Raw genomic sequence first — 12,491 nt, 5'->3', positions numbered from 1 at the left:
ATAGAAGGTCCTACAGATGGACCCCAGGGCAGGGTCTGAAGGACCAGGACTTGTCCAGGTAGGGTGTTCAGCCAGAAGAAAAAAGAACAGATAAGCACTCTGAGCATATTTTACATCTGTGATTATTCAATTATTTGTTCACTAATCTCTCCTCCATTACTCCGTGAGGACTTGAACCATGTCTCTCACGCATCGCTGCATCCACCATCGGCAAGCACAGGGCTTGACATACGAATATTCAGATGAATTGATATCCAAATGAATCTCTCCATTGTTTTGCTCTTTGATAGTTTCTTTTGTGAGTGTCTTTTCTTCCCAACTAGACTGTAGTCATCTGAGAGCAAAGACTGTATCTTATATTCTTCCAAGATCCTTTCCAATGATGTTCCATTCAAATCAGTGTCAATACCTATGGGATGTTAAGCTGTGAATTTGAGAAAGTAAAGGAAAAGGTAAGGAAGCAAGAAAGGTAGTAAAGAGTTGTGATGCTTTATGCACAGCACATCTCTAACTATACACTGAATTATATGAACGTCCCAAATTTGATCATTTGTGATCTATAAATTCTATACTAATTTCATATGGCTTTACCTAGCTACTGGAAAGTGACAAAGGTTGAGAAATCCAGAAAAAACCCATAGCATTTGGGTGGGCAAACAGAAGTCTAAATTACAGTTCTGCTACTTAATAGTTCCATAATCTTGCACAAGCTTCCAATTCTTGTTCGATCTCAGTTTCCTCAGTTGTGAAATGAGTATGTGTCTTTTTTTGGAGGGATGTTGTGGAGATTAGGTGAGTGGAGAATTTAAAGCTCTAACCCATTACAGACCAATAAAATTAGCTCCACTCCCCAATCATCTTGCGCAAGTATTGTAACATCTCCTCACCTCAATCTGCTTATCTGTAAAACAGGCAAAACGGATAAAGAAATTAAATATGAATCAGAGTTCATACTCATAAGTACTACACTATAATTTTAAATTAGCTCCTAATGGCTTTAAGTTCAACTTGTTTAAAAATTAACAGTCCTGCATACAATAAGATACGGAGCTTGTATAGGACATAGAAAAAAGGATGTGTGTGTGTATCTGTGTGTGTGAGAGAGAGAGAGGCTAAAGTTTTCTGTGTCTGGGCTTGGTTCACCTATTTTTTCTTCTCAGTGCATGAATGAGTGACTAGTATGTGTCACACATCATAAATCTTCGCATGTCTAACCTTCATTTAGTAGGAACGTGAGGTGTTTATCTCTGAGTCAGTTTGCATGTCCGCTTACACTGTAGGGTTAGCTGTTTTGAATAAAAGAAGGTTCATAGTACAAGAACGTGTATCATTTTCTTTGTATTTAGGGATCTTTCAATCATTTTATTCAACGGATTTTAATTCTGACTCTGGCACTGTTCTAAGGGCTTTATATATATGAACTCATTTAATCTTTCTAACAACCTCATACAATATATACTATTCTCCCTCTTCTTCTCATGAAGAAACTGAGGTGCAAAGGGTTTTCAGTAACTTGCCCACCCACAGTCACAGCAGGTAGGTGAAGCCAGGATTTCCATGGAGGTAGATAAGCTCAGGAGATCATGCTCTTCCTCTTTGCACTACTCTGCCTCCTAATGGTTTATAAACTTTACACATTACAGCTGAAAACTCTTACAGCCTAGCAGATGTGTTAAGCAAAAGTGATTACCAATTAATATTATGTAAATGACTGTGAGGGCTGCCCTGACAAAGATAACTCTCTAACTGCCTATAATTGCACCACTAAAGTTTCATTTATTTGCATCACAAGTTACCCCTTTTAAGATGTATAAAGGCTGGGCAGGGGCAAGGAAGGAGAGAAATGAATCCTGGAGCATTGGAAAACTGCTTGGAGGTCATGACTGGATTTGGTGCCTCAGTAAGAGAAAGGCAGAGTGGACATAAAGGAACTTCCCTATTAGGTAAATTGTCAAAACAGTGAGTTCATTACCATGAGTTGCTGTTTGTGAACAAGGAAACTGAACATCAGAGAGCTTAAGGACTTGCCCATGGTCACAAAGCTGGTAAGGAGCACAGCATGGATTGGAAATTGTGTCTAACTAACCCCATATTCAACTGCTATTTCCTCCATTACCCTGAGTACCTTCTAGGGAAGAGGAGAAAAAGGGGAAGAGGTGATCCAGGGACTCGAAGGGGGAAATAGAAGAGTTTGGAGAAAAATAAACCTCTTTCTAAGTTTCCAAGGTTGGCCTATTCTTCAACTTTTTATTTCTATTCTTTTGTCATGTATTCATGTCAACTTGTTATCCCCTATAGTCTGCTTTGCTTGAAAGGACTTTATTGATTGACCATGTTGTGCAAAGTACTATGCTTGCTGCTGTGTGTGTCTGCAGAGAGATAAATATTTTTTTCTCTAAACCAATGAATTTATGATCTGGATAGAGAAATAATATGCACATGTTTTCCCAGATAAAGCCCAAGTTTCTGAGCCTGGCACCAAGGCTCTTCCCAAGTGGACCACCACCTTCCTCACTGCCCTCAAAGCTCTTGCCTTCTCCTCACTTTGACCTCCTTTGAGAACATCCAACTACTTACCATGCAGGCCCGTGCCTTGGTAAGTACTGTTTTCTGGAATGTGTTTCTCATTCGAGGGCACTCCTCTCCCTCCTAACTCCTAACATAGAAACTGATGGAGTAGCAGCTAAAGACCAGTCTCATGATATAGACTTTGCCAATTAGATGCTCCCATTTAGTTCTTTGTTACCTAAGAAAATGGCACACACACATATACACACAAAGACCTGCATTCATTCATCATGGTGGTAAGTGGAACCTAACAGACCATGTTTAGATATGTCATGATGACAGCAGCAATATCTAGGATGGCAGGTATGTGGGCTAGACCATTCCTGCCGTAAGATGGCTATTATCCCTCCTGTTCCTGGCCCTTTAAAACTGCTTTGATTCCTGTCTCTTTCCTAAGCCTGGTCCTCCTGTGAAATGTTGAATCTCTGAGCCCTAATAGTCTTTCATTAAGGCCCCTTCTATTGCTGCAACCAAAACAGCTAATTGTCCATTCTCTGTCCTCAGACTATGAAATCTTCTCTCAAGCATTTTCTGGTATCTATGATCTGAATTAAATATTCTCTTCTTTTTTGAAATGTGCCCATTACTATATGAGGTAGGTACATTGAAAAATATAGGTAAGTAATTTGAAAGAATGTTATTCTATAAGAGTATATATAGTATAATATAGTACAGCCTAGTTCAGTATAGTGTAGTATATATTAGGTCCTTTCATAGAACAAGGATGAGATATCTTCAGGACTCAACTAATGAAAGTTTATCATAAGTATCTTACAAGTGATCTTCTTGGGTGTTCTACCATTTCTCTCTCTCTTTTCCCCTTTTCTCTCATTCATTCATTCAACTAATATCACTGAGCATCTTTGGTATTGATTAGCATTGTGCAAGGCTCTGGGGACACAATACTGGCCAAGACAAATAAGGTCCCTATTCTAATGAAACTTCTGGTGTCTGGGGAGAGAAAAATAAACAGGTAAAAAATTAAAATGATCATTTTTAAAGGGTTATAAGAACAACAATGGAGTGATATGTTAGAGAATTATTGGGTTGGGGGCGTATAGTTTATGTAGGGACAGCTAGGAAGGCTTCTTTGGAGAGATGTTGTTTTAAGCTGAGGTTTGAATGATGAGAAGAAACTAACTGCATAGAATAGAAGGAAGAGTATTCCAGGTAGAGAAAGTAGCATGCACAAAGGTCATGTGGTACGTTCAAGTCCAGGAAGGAGACCAGTGTGAATGATAGGAGAGGAGGTAGGAGGGCCAAGTAAGGGTTCTTTTATTAGGCTCTAAGTGGTCACTTTGAAATGTATGAATTTTACTCTTCCATTTTTCATGGATTATCATCTGCATTCTGTGTCTTTGGATTTCAACCTTCCTAATTAGGAAGGGTCTAATTGAACTGATCACCTTCGTTGCTTGTATTAATTAAGAGAATGTTTCCTCCTCTGACAGATAACCCTCGAAATCTCAGTGACCTAATACTGAGTGAAACAGAAGTATATTTCTTACTCCATGAAATTCCGAAATGGTGTTCCTGATCGGTGTTGGGGAGCTCTATTTTACTTAATCATTCAGGGACTCAGACTGATAGAAGATTCACCATCATCAACCCATGGCTTTCAACTTTGCCCTGAATGTAGATATGCAGACTGGGGGTGGGTTAGGGAGTTTGGGGAAAGTAGTGAATGGGTGACCTCATGAGAGGGTTTTATGGGCCAGTTGGAAGTGATGCACAGCATTTCTGCTCACATCCCGTTGGGCAGAATTCAGCTATATGACCACACCAAACTGCAAAGGAGAGTGGGAAATGCAGTCTGCACGGTGCCCAGGAATAAAGGGAAATAGTTCAATCAACCATGGTCTGTGTAGTGAATTGCCTGAGGTTGCCTTTCTTGGTAGGTATCAGTGGAGCACAGTGTAACTGGCAGACACTGTGAGGCTTCCTACCCATGGGAGGTGGGTAAAGACAAAATGTATTTTGAAAAATAAAATTCAAGTAAATATAATTTTTTCTAGAAAATGGAAAACACTAAAATTTTGATAATACAAACTACAGAAATTGTCTTGCCTAGTTGAGATGGACAGAAAATATAGTGATTCTCACCTGAAGGAACAGTTCCATAGGGCAGTGTAGTGAGATGAATAATTCCCCACCAAAAGACATGTTTAAGTCCTAACCCCTGGTACTTGTGAATGTGACCTTATTTGGAAATAGAATCTTTGTAGATGTAACTAAATTGAGTATCTTGGGATGAGCTCATTGTGCATTTAGAGGTCATTTTGCATGGAAATATGAGGCAGAAAGGAAATAGACTTCCACCTTAATTTTATCCCCAGTGAGTACTTCCAATGCACCCCCATACCCCCTCTCGCAGCAAAGTATCTTCCCTTACCATTTCCAGGGATTGGAATGTCAAACATTCTCAAAACTCAGTCTTTCCAGTCAGCCACAAGCAGCATATAGCACCTGCTACATCTCACTGAACTCTCCCTTGTCAAAATCCAGCATTTCACAACTGCTTGGGGGAACTTCAGGGGACCTGTGATAATACATGCATGTAGTTAAGCTAAAGCTGCTGAGGTCCCTGGAGGTCAAAGCAGGATACTTTTAAGGAAGGGAGGGGAATGATCCTCTGCTCAATTTTCTAACAACTGAGTCCCACAGGGGCAGTGCCAGCCAGTTCCTCAGCTCTTGCTAGGTCCCTGATGACAGGGGCTCCATCGTACCCTGATTCTAATTCCTCTCTTGCCCAGGAGCTCTCATATGACCCAAGAGGTGTGATGGGCAGCAAACATGATCCCATTGCCTCTACCTTTTCCATCTCTTCCATTGTCTTTGCACCTCCTTCTTGAAAAAAACCCAAAAAACAGAAAACAAACAAACAAAAAAACCCCTTTGTTCTTCCAGACAAAGAGACTTTTGGCAAGAGAGAGAAGAGTCACATAACCACACCCACCTCCACTCCAGGTGACATGCACATTGCATAAGGAAAAAGTAGAAGGAAAGGAGACGATTATTGGTATAGAGCAAATCTGCAGCTGTCAGTGATTTCACCTCCTCTCCTGAGGCTGATCCTCTTGTGCTGAGGAGCCATCAAAGATTTTGAACTTGTAGTTCAGCTTTTGTATGACTTGCTATATATTTCCAATGCCTAGGGGAAGTTCACTTCTCCAGGTCTTGGTGGGATATTAGTTGATGAGATATTTATAAGGTATAGCTGGCAGACTTTGGCTCGGTTCAACCACAGGATTTCAGTTGAGAATGGAAAGAATAACATCTGGTGGTTGCATTAGCCCTGTAAAAGAGGCTTCAGGAAAAGTGCCAGCATCCATTTAGATCTGCTCATTTTGTACCTATAGAGGCTAAAAGAAGGCCTAATGGAAGAGGAAGGATTCCAGTTTCAGCCTAGGAAGGAAGCCAAGGACAATAACAGAGGAAAAGGAAAGTGAATTAGTTTGAGGAATGCATTCAGGGTTAGAAACAGAGAACTGGAAGGTGTTGGGTAAATAAGTGTGATATGTCAAATATATATAGGTGATGTTGTATTAGTTTGCTAGGGCTGCCACTGGGTGGCTTAACAGAAATTTATTTTCTTACAGTTCTGGAGGCTAGGAGTCTAAGATAAGGTGTTAGCAAGTTCAGTTTGGTTCAGTTTCTCTTTCTCCTTGGCTTGCGGATGGCCATTGTTTCTCTGTGTCCCCACATCGTGGTCCCTCTGTGCACACTTGCCCCTGGCATCTCTTTGTGTATCCAGATTGCCTCTTCTTATAAGGATACCAGTCATATTGGATTAGGATCCACCTTATCAGCCTCATTTTAACTTTTTAATTCTTTAGGGGCCTTCCTTATCTCCCAATACAGTCACGTCCTGAAGTATTGGGGCTTAAGCCTCCAACATATGAAATTCGGGGCAAACACAATTCAACCCATAACAGATATATATTCAGGATAATGAACAAACATGATTTTTTGCACAATTGAAACACTAATTCATGTTAGTCTTCCACTGTCCTGTAAATATTTGTTTGGTAGAGGTAAACATTTCCTAACCCTGGATGGTATTTAGAAAGAATCCAATACTTTTCTGCTTTTAAAGAGTTAAAATATCACTTAACTTTACAAAATATTATTTCAATTCAGTAATTAGAATGTGTCCATTTCCAGATATCAATTAAGTGATTCAATTGTTATTGAAAGATAAGATTTCTTACCTCCTTCCATGCTAAGGTCTGTAGATGGCAGCTGCCTGCCTTCAGGAAAGAGGTTGTATAATTGACTCCATCTCTCTGCCCTTCTCTTAATCCACTTGCTAGCTGATGTTTTTGGTTTCTAGAGGCAAAGCTGAGAAGAAAGGAAGTAGAAGTGAGGAAAAGCATTGTCTTAGTCAGCTTGTGCTGCTATAACAAATACCATAGACTGGGTGTCTTAAACAACAGATATCTATTTCTCACAGTTCTGGAGACAAGGAAGTCCAAGATCAAGGTGCTGGTCAATTCAGTTCTTGGTGAGGGCTTTCTTCCTGGCTTGTAGAAAACCACCTTCTCAATGTGTCCTTGTATGGCCTTTCTTCAATGTATGCGGGTGGAGAGAGAGATTGCTCCTCTTCTTACAAGGGCACTAATCCCATCATGACCTAATCTAAATCTAATTAACTCCTAAAGGCCTTGCCTCAAAATAGTCACACTGTGGGTTGGCCCTTCAACATATGAATTTTGGGGGACACAAATATTCAGCCCATAATAGGCACAGAGGCATCCTGACTAGGCTGGATGGCTTCATGATCTCAGTTGCTGACAAATGTAATTGGATCATTAGTGACTACCGTTGGTGAGCACCTCTCTCCAGCAATTCCCTTGACCTGGGTGGCCACTTCCTTATTCCAAGTGGTTGCTAATAGCGCATTTCCTTAGCCACCAAGATTCTGTCGGCCATATCCAGCTTCTTGCAGCTAGGGCTCCTCTACCCTTCTAGGCAGCTTCCTTGGTCAAGAAACTAGGATAACCCAATACTGCCTCTTGCTCCTGCATGGTTTACAACTGGTTAATGGGAAAACTCTCTCATTCCCCTTGCTTCAACAAAGCCTGAGGGTTCAGGCCTATCCCAGTGTAACTCTCTCTACCTTGCTGCCATAGACTGTATTGGTACAAATCAGTTACTGGTTGTCATTTTCTTAATTACAGTAACAAATTTTAAGTCTTGTGAGTGATCCTGTGGGTACTTGTCTGCCTGATAAGCTTCAAGTAAGGGTTTAGCCAAGGTCTGGGGTGGGGTGGATGGAGGACTCACAGTATAGAAACAGCTTTCTCCAAGGAAATCTCTTTACCAATTCTTCTGCCTCCTCTCCAATCCTTCCATATTCTTGATTTGGTTGCTACTTTCAAGAATCAGTTAAAATATCTCATCTCTTTTATTTTGGGATCCGGTCAATTCACACATACACTTACTTACCCAAAGAGAATCAGTGACTGTGAGAGAGATAAAGGGAAGTATGAAAAGTATTGAAAGAGATACAGATAGAAATAGAGGGACAAGGATAAATAGGGAGGTAGAAAAAAGGGAGGAAGGAAAGGGGAGAAAGAGACAAAGAATGAGAGAAATATGCTAAGAATATTAAAGGTATTTGTGTAGGAATGGTGGAAAAGATGATTTAGGTATTCCTCTTCATACATTTTGCCTTTTCCAAATATTTAACACTGATTTTTAGAATAAACTTTTCATTTTAGAATAGCTTTAGATTTTCAGAAAAATTGCAAAGATAGTAGGGAGAGTTCCCATATACCCCTCAATCAGGTTCACTTATTATTAATATCTTACATTAGTGTAGTACATTTGTTACATTTATGAACCAAAATTGATATATTATCATTAAGTAAAGTTCATATCTGTTCAAATTTCCCTACTTTTTACCTAATGTCATTTCTCTTCCAAGATCCCACTCAGAATGCCACATTACATCTAGTAGGTCACATCTCCATAGAATCCTTTTGGCTATGATATTTTCTCATTCTTTCCTTGTCCTTGATGACCTGAACAGTTCTGAGAAGTATTGGTCAGGTATTTTCTAGAATATCAGTCAGTTGGGATTTGTCTGAACTTTGTCTCATGATTAGATTGAGGTAAAGTATTTTGGGAAGACCACAGAGGTAAAGTGCCATTTTCATCCCATTATATCAAGGGTAAGTACTATCAAAATGACTTATCATTATTGATGTTAACCTTGATTACCTGGATGAGATAGTGTTTGGTAGATTTCTTTACTGCTGTTACTCTTTTTACCTCTTTTTCATACTGTCCACTTTGACAGGAAACCCACACTTCAGGAGTAAGGAGTTATGCTCCATCTTCTTGGGGACAAAATCAAGGCATAAATTATTTGGAATTTTTCTGCATAGGAGATTTGTCTCTGGTCCCCCATTTATTTACTCAGTCATTTACTTGTATCAGTATGGACTCATTGATAATTATTTTATACTTTGAGTAATATTGTAAAAAACTAAGTAAATGGAAATATTTCTAATTTGACATCAAATTGAAACGTATTAATAAGTGCAGAAGAACCTTCATATTAACTTTTTCATATAAGCTAAATTTAACCAAATATAATTAGCTTTGTAAAAAATAATTTTTTCAAGTAACATAACTAAAGGAAATAAAAGAACTAACCAAATTAATTTAAAAAATATTTTTAAACAAAATAAGTTTTGAACTATACCCTTATTCTAAAGACAAAAAAATATATAAACTAGTTTTGAACTCTACTCAGTAGGTTTGTATTTCACAGTAGCATGAGTCTAGCAATTCGGAAACTACTTTTTGCATATTGCAGTATTGAGCTAATGAGGAAAGACATTGATGATGTTTGGAGCCAGGATTGTCACTCTTAGAGAAGGGAGATACAAACATAGAATAGTGAAAAGCTAGAAGGAGCCCCGTAGTATTGGATTAGAATTTTCCATGGTTGAAACAGGAAAAGTACAAGATGAGCTTGGAACATTTTGTGGTGCCACAAAGTAAGGAAGTGCTCAAAAAAAAAAAAAAATGATGGAAACATGTCAAAATGATGAAGGCCTAGCCTGAAGAGGCTTCCAGAGGCCAAATCTGGCACAATTGGAATATCAAAATAAAGAATTATGGTAATGCATTATAATCCATTGATTAAAAGAAGAATCCATGTGCCTATACTGCTGATAAGTAAATTGGGGAGAAAGGAAAACTTTTACAGTAGAAGAATGCCAACTACTAAAAGTAGAAGGAATGATGGTATTAGAAAGTCGCCATCTTGTGATTATCATAGCAATAATTGATGCAGGCATGAATCATCAAAGGATGATAAAGCTGTAATGTAAACTTTGATGAGAAATAGGATATGTACATTATCTCAAAATATCTTCCCAGAAATTACTTACTCATCACCAAAAATGGGACATCTGATGTGATGCATTACCTCATTAATATCCCAGACAAAAAAGTATACTCTGAATTGAATTATAAGAAAAAAACCCCACAAATTCTTGTGAGACATTACACATAATAACTAGCTTGTAGTCTTTGAAAAAATCAATGTTGCCAGAGACAAAGAAAGCCTAAAGAACTGTTCCAGACACTAAGGAAATACTGAAAGCAAATGTGTTGTGTAACCCTGAATTAGTTTCTTGATTGAAGAAAAAAATTCTAAAATGGAAATTTCTGGTATATAGGTGAAATTTGAATATTGAATGTACATTATATAATAGCAGAAAATTTAACACAGTAGTAGAATTACTAGTGGCCAAAAAATCATAAGACAACATATATTCAGCTTCAATAGTAATTAAGCAATGCTATATAAAAAAAGATTATATTATTCAGTGTTGGTAAATACATAACAAAATAAGTGCTCTGATATACTACTCATAAGTATGTGTCTTGGTGTATGATTGGATGGGTAGATGAATGGATAGATAGATAGACAAATAGACAGATAATGATATATCTTTTAACCTGAACATTTTCAGTTTTTAAATGTATCCTAGTAAGAGCTATTTTTACTATTCTTGCATCTTTTGGGAAACTTTAATTTTTTTTTCAAAATACAATTTACAAATGTTTCTTTTCTCTAATTATAAGATTGGTATGTGCCCATTCTAGAAAATTCAGAAAGTATGAAAAATTTTTAAAGAAAATAAAATGTATCTGTAACCCTCCTGCATAAATCTAACCACCATTAATAAAAGAACATTAAAAAATATATTGGGAACATACTGTGTATATAATTTTATTTCCCATTAAAAAATTTAACATTATATCATAATGTTATCAAATATCATTTAATAGTTTTTGAATATCTAAATTTTAATGACAATATATTCTGTCTGTGGCTATAACAGAAGTTTATTATAGCATTTTCTTTACTGTAAGGTATTAAGTTTATTTCCACTTTGTTAACTATTATATTGCTCTGGCAAATGTCTGTACATTCATATTTTACATATCTCTCATTTTCTTAAGGTAGATTTAAAGAAGTAAATTTTCAGGTTAAAAAATCTATCTATCTAAACACATGCATCTTCACATTGTTTTCTGGAATTTGTTTTTGGTTTTTGTCTGTTTGACCAGTTTAATACCCCTGCCTATGGTGTATGAGAGTATCTATTTTGCTATATATAATATTTACTAGCATTTAACTCTTTTTGTTTTTGTTTAGACTATATTGCTTTTTTACTATTATAGATAAACTTTTTTCTTATAATTTTTTTGCCATGCTACTTCTATGAATTGTTTTCATGCTTTGCTCACATATTTGTTGAGATGTTAGAGTTTTTCATTGATTTAATGTGACATATATATATGTATGTGTGTATATATATATAGAGAGAGAGAGAGAAAGAGAGAGAGTTAGAAAGACAGAGAGATACATACCAATATACTATAGCTAAAGGTATAAGGCTGGACCTATAGTGGGAGATAAAAGTAGAAATAGAGGCATAAGTATAGAGGGAGGGAAGAAGGAAGGAAAGGAGAGAGACACAGAGAGAGAGGATAGCAATGAAATATATGACATAGATATAGATTTTTCATTATTTTAAGATTCCTGAGGAAGAGATCATTTTTTCTGGTTGATTTTTATTATAATTCTTCTGATAGTAATATGTTTCTCTAGATTAACATAATTACCTGTTCCGTTATCTTAAAGCAGCATGTGTGTTCTATAGAGAGATACTTTTTTTAAGAGTGCATATAGTATATTATTTTAATGTGACTTTTTCTTGCTCCCTTTAGTGAGAAAATCTACTTATGTACCCTTTGTAAAATTTCTGACCGCTTTTTCGGTATTTAGTGCCCTCTGGTGTTTGCAAAGAAGGAATGGCAATATATTTTACCTCTAATTTGTTTCCTGCTTATTAGGATTCCTTGGTATGAATGAATTGTATCAATACAGATTGAGCTAATGTTGAATATTTTCACATTTACTTCAGAAACAAAAATGAGTGACAGACAACTAGTTATTTGGGGAGAGTTCTGGCACTAAAAATTATCTGGGATTTCCATCTGGCAAATGACAGAATGAAATTGCCTGGGAAACTTAGTTACCAGAGTGACCCTCCTTTACAAAGTCAGAAAATGAAATACATTCAGTCTGTGAAGTCCACTGACTTCATAATGTAGCAAATATTGTGAGAAAAAAAGCAGCAGGAGGGAAAGGGAACTACCAGGGGGAAGAAAGGAGGAGAGGAAAAAGAGCAATATCTCTTTGTTGTCAAAGGACTACCATATTCTTCCCAGGGGATTCACTTCCTCTTCATGATTTTTCATTTTTCCATCTAATATAGAGATTCTACACTCACCATCTCTGCAGCTTTGGGTTATTTCATTTATTTAACGTGGGCTTCAGTTTTCTTCTCTGTACACTGAAATTTACCTAGTTCAGTAATTTTCAAAATTTT

At 37.1% G+C, this 12,491-nt stretch overlaps 1 long non-coding RNA gene across 1 annotated transcript; it reads left to right on the top strand.

Annotated features, from left to right (window-relative positions):
* The first annotated feature begins 2,804 nt into the window (after positions 1–2,804).
* Positions 2,805–10,583, top strand: LOC309667802. Its single transcript, XR_014267965.1, has 2 exons — positions 2,805–3,163; positions 4,020–10,583. It is a non-coding gene; the product is annotated as an uncharacterized lncRNA (long non-coding RNA).
* The last annotated feature ends 1,908 nt before the right edge of the window (positions 10,584–12,491 follow it).

Source organism: Balaenoptera physalus, assembly GCF_965194825.1.
Source record: "Balaenoptera physalus genome assembly, chromosome: 10".
Classification (NCBI taxonomy): domain Eukaryota; kingdom Metazoa; phylum Chordata; class Mammalia; order Artiodactyla; family Balaenopteridae; genus Balaenoptera; species Balaenoptera physalus.
The sequence above is the reverse complement of the archived record's forward strand: the minus strand, read 5'-3'. Positions and strand labels throughout refer to the sequence as shown.